Source organism: Hesperophylax consimilis, chromosome 8, assembly GCF_061612785.1.
Source record: "Hesperophylax consimilis isolate HC1 chromosome 8, BYU_Hcon_1.0, whole genome shotgun sequence".
Lineage (NCBI taxonomy): Eukaryota > Metazoa > Arthropoda > Insecta > Trichoptera > Limnephilidae > Hesperophylax > Hesperophylax consimilis.
Window position 1 is genome coordinate 15,570,714 of NC_142843.1, and position 4,994 is coordinate 15,575,707.

Sequence of the window (4,994 nt, forward strand, 5' to 3'; positions counted from 1 at the left end):
TTAACCACTCGGAACATTAGAACGTCAAAAGACGTAAATATGATAATAGCGGTCAAGACATTAGTACGTCTTTTCACGTAAACGCGCGAGATTTTACAAAAATCGATTTATTTCCATCAGTAGTATACGGATTGCCATGATTTAAAAAACAGAGTATCGATAATGAATAACGCTACGCGTCTGTCTTCAAGAATATCTATGGAATTTAGAGGTGCATTATCTAAGTCGATTGAATCTGTCATCTTGTTCGTTCATAATTTATTGCGTTTTTAAATAATTTATTAAAAATATTTTAGTTTGGACGGTTAATATTTTGAGGTGACTAATAGTTTTTAATTATATTTCTTCAATATATAAAGTGTTATTTCTTTATGATACTCAGAAAAAAGTACATTTTTCACAGCTTTGAAATAATGGTCAGCGATTTTTACATATTTTTGACGTTTTCAGAAAATATATATTTAGAAACGCAAATATTTACGTATAACAAAACAATACGATAGTGAATTTCATAATCTTTCCAAAACATTTTTTAGAATGAGGCTACGTTTCCCAAAACGTGAGTTATGAAGCTTTTAACAAAACTCGTGAATAACACAAAAATTTTTACGTTTTGACAGTTCGCAAAGGAACACAAAGTAAATAAAAGTCTTTTTCTGAGAGGTTAACCTTAAAATTTCACCCTGGAAAACATTGAAAATCTGAAAATAATATACATTTTTTTTTTAATGCGTCTGTTTTCAAACTAAACATGTAAGTCCATTAGAAATTACTTCCAACAAAATCGATGGATCCATCTAATCACCAAGATAATAAATAAATTAATAATAGTAGCTCTTTTCTTGTATATATGAAAATTTAAATATAGCCTAGAAATTCAATTGATTTTGTAAATAATATTAGTAGAGTAATAATGCATATTCCTGAACCTCAGCTTTATTATTATGTAATAGTTTAGCTAAAATGTTTATTATTTTTTTAAAGAATTTTTATTATATCAATTATTTTATTGGTTGTTATTACATTTTTAAGTGATCACTGTTGTTTGTGTTGACCTTCAATTCTTTGCGGTATTGACAGTATATTTTTATGATAATGTTGATTAAAAAAAATTGTTCTAATTTAGATTATTTGACATTAAATTATTACTTCTCTATTTTATATGACTTGGTTTATTTCTGTACCTACCTACTTAATTTGAGATAGACTTTGAGTCGGAACAGAATACAAAAGAAGAATACATACAGAAGTCAGTACAAACAATTTTACATTGGCATCAAAATATCAAAAATACAACACTGTATAATAATTTTTAAAAGACAGGTTGTAGAACAAATATATATATATATATATCCCGCTACATTTGTTGCGTCCGACCCCTAAAAACTCCATAGCATTGCAGCGTCCACCGACTTACAGCGTCCGATATACGGACGCTACAATGTTTTGAGCTCAAAATTGGCCAGAACGATGCTTACCCCATGTAGAATCGTATGGCAAAAATTTTTGTGGAAGCAAAAAATCTCTCAGAATGTCTGGAAACGAATATTGAACGTTTGACATTTTGCCGACAGGTTCGCTACACGATGTATATATTGAGCAGTGTATGTTTTTATTCATTTCTACGATCTTGCCGCGTCCACGAAGTAATATAATTTTCGATACATAACGACGATCGTGCTGCGTCTACGCATTACGTCGATAGTATTGCGTCCTCGAGACGGATTACGAGTAGATATTATTTTATATACATAACGACGGTCGTGCTGCGTCCACGCATTACGTCGATAGTATTGCAAACCCGTGGCCGATCTAGATTAGGTATTATTTTTAATTAATGAAGACAATATTAGCAAAATTCAATCGAACATCTGAAATGGAAAAATCTGAAAAAGGCATAGTAAAAAGTCACATTTGGGACTCGAACCCAGGACCTTTGGTTTTCCAGGCCGTGACTCAACCAACTGAGATAATGTGTCCATATCCGATTCGGTCATATTTACTGTAATATACTTCGACTGAGAATTATCAACAGAGTGAAAGTTACTCCCAGTATCACCCGGGTGTAAGACCACCATTCAAAATTGAAACTTTGTGGCTTTAGCCGTGTTTAGTGACTATATCTGAATAGTCAGGTACTTTCCCACCTTTGTCTTCCCCACATACCTACAGCCTCACAATATACCCCAATTGGGGATGCTATAGTCTCACTGGCTCCAGACTGGAGCAGTTGGGACTCTTGTGAGGAATTCAATATAAAAATAAAAATAAAACATAATCTTAATTTTCTTAACGCATATTTTTATTGGCTGCTATCTTTATGTATGATTGCAGGATTCAACTCGAACTAAATGCGTGAGCAGGTACCTAAGCGATTCCTTCAGAAACTTGATCAGGGTGCTTAGGGTGTGAACATCTTGGAATAATTATCGATAATAACATCAAATGGAAAAGTCAAATAAACTCCACAGTAGACAGAATGAGAAAACTCATCTTTATATTTTTTCGACTTAGAAATTCTGTATCATTAAAAATACATAAAGATATTTATTTTGCACTTGCACATTCTACACTACTACAATATATGGAATCGTGGCTTGTGGTGGGGGGGGAGGGTGCATATAAATCATGCCTACTTCCATTTGTGACAATTCAAAAAATATTAATAAAAATTATCTTAAACAAGCCATATTACTATCCAACAATACATGTTTTCCAAGGTTTCCCCTCTCACAAAAATTTATGAAAAATACTCGTACATTAAGTACTTCAATTACATAAAGATTTCTTTGATAAAAATAATATTCCACAATTAATTTTAAGCAAAATAATTATTTATATTGGAGGACTAACCGTACCACTAGTTTGAACTACAACAGCACAACATCACTATTTAACGGTATAAATTTTTTTAATAAATTACTCCTAGATATATCAGAGAAAAATTATAACAGTTACAAAAAAAATCAATTTAAAATTCTCTAATACCACCTCATAACTTTTCTTATTATTTGATATTATTTATTTATTTATTTTATTTCAGGGAAATCAACAGTTTACAATGTGGTTCATTTATACATATGTAATTTACCTAACTGAGAAATCAATTACAGATTTCCTCAATATACTATTCTATAATGTATCTAAAAATTTAAACACTATACTTAAATTTATCTAAAAAATATTAAATTTATCGAAGAAAGCAAACACTTTGTGGCTTGACATTATACAAATGAAACGAATACTTTGTTTTAAACCACATTATTTTAATTTATATTTCGTCGACCGGTTTGGATTGAACCCAAATATTGTGTTAAATAAATATAAAGTGGTTTAAAAAGAAGTATTGTTTGCTTTTTTGTAAAAAATATAACGTTATTCAAGAGGGAGATTATTATAACAGGAGATTATTAAAACAGAAGATTATTATAAAATAATACTACATAATATATGTCATTACATTTTATGCAGTTTGTTACACGTTTAATACATTTTTAATTGAGTTTTTATATTTATTTTGGTGACATTGAAGATAGAATAATATAGAATGTTATTATACATATGTTGAACATATTCTTCTAAGACAAGAATTTTTATTTGAAATGGTTTTACAGTGTTTTTCTTTAAATAGATTACATGAGCGTGTGTGCCGTGTAGGTACTTTTCAATTATGTCTAATAAACTCGACATATTATGTTTCTGCTTATCATTCTTAGGTATTATTTATAAATAACCTGTTTTTATTACTTTTATTGTATTTTCTTGTAACGTTATTAATAGTTTTTACAAGCATCTAATTTATCAGAAAAGTGATTGAAATATTATGTTGTAAATATTGTAACACTAAAGATGTAAAGTAATATAAATAAAAATATTTTTATTTTAAACATAATGATAATAATAAGTTTAGCTCATTAATTGAAATACCTATTACAATTTGAGGTTGAACTAATTAAGTTAAATATAAAAACAGATATTATTATATTGAATACGTAACGACGGAAGTGCTGCGTCGATGGTATTGTATCCTCGTAACCGATCACGAGTAGATGTTATTTTGTATACATAACGACGGCCGTGCTGCGTCCACGCATTACGTCGATAGTATTGCGTCCCCATGGCCGTTTGTGAATTTGTACATTTTTATGTATTGTTTGAGCCCTTGGTGAAGCAAAACGCTAGATTTGGCAACATTTAGTTCATTTACAACGATGCCACGTAGCACTCAAAACTAAAAATCAACCTGCGATTGTAAGATGGATTACATACAGTAGACGGTAAATTGACTTCCCGACATAAAAAGGTCCGACCGCCCTCTGTAATCGAGCGAACTGGCGCGTTATGAAATGATACATTTTTACTTAGGATATCGTTGTAAAAAAATTGTCACACGCCTGCGCCCAGTAGGTACGTTTGTATACAAGATGCAACAAGATATTCATTCAAACTTCTCACTATCAGTAGACAGTTTGTTGCCAGGTCTGGTGTGTTTCTGGATGCCAAAAAAATAAAACAAATACATAAAGATAATATTTTTTAAATACCGCACAAGAGTCTCAACCGCTCCCGTCTGGAACAGCGAGACTGTAGCATCCCCAATCTGAGTACAAGGGTGAAGGTATTGGCGAGGGGAAAAAGATGGGGAAGAGAAATATAGAAAAGTACCTGGATATTTATATCTGGTCACCAAACACGGCAAAAGCTTAGAAATAACTTTTCCATTCGGAATGGTTGTCTCACATCAGGGCGATACTGAGAGTATATTTCACTCTGGAACGTGTTGCAAAAACACTTTATATTGTTTTAAATGTATTAATTGTGAAATAACACAAACAAATAAAAAATTATTTGGGCACGCCGGGTTTGACCGTCAGATTACGGGATTCGGATTACGAGTCGAGAGTCTTACCTCTCAACCACAGATGCTGTATTTAATTAATTAATTCACTATGAACGTAAAAAGTTCTCTAGAAGAGTAAGAAATATTTTGTGTA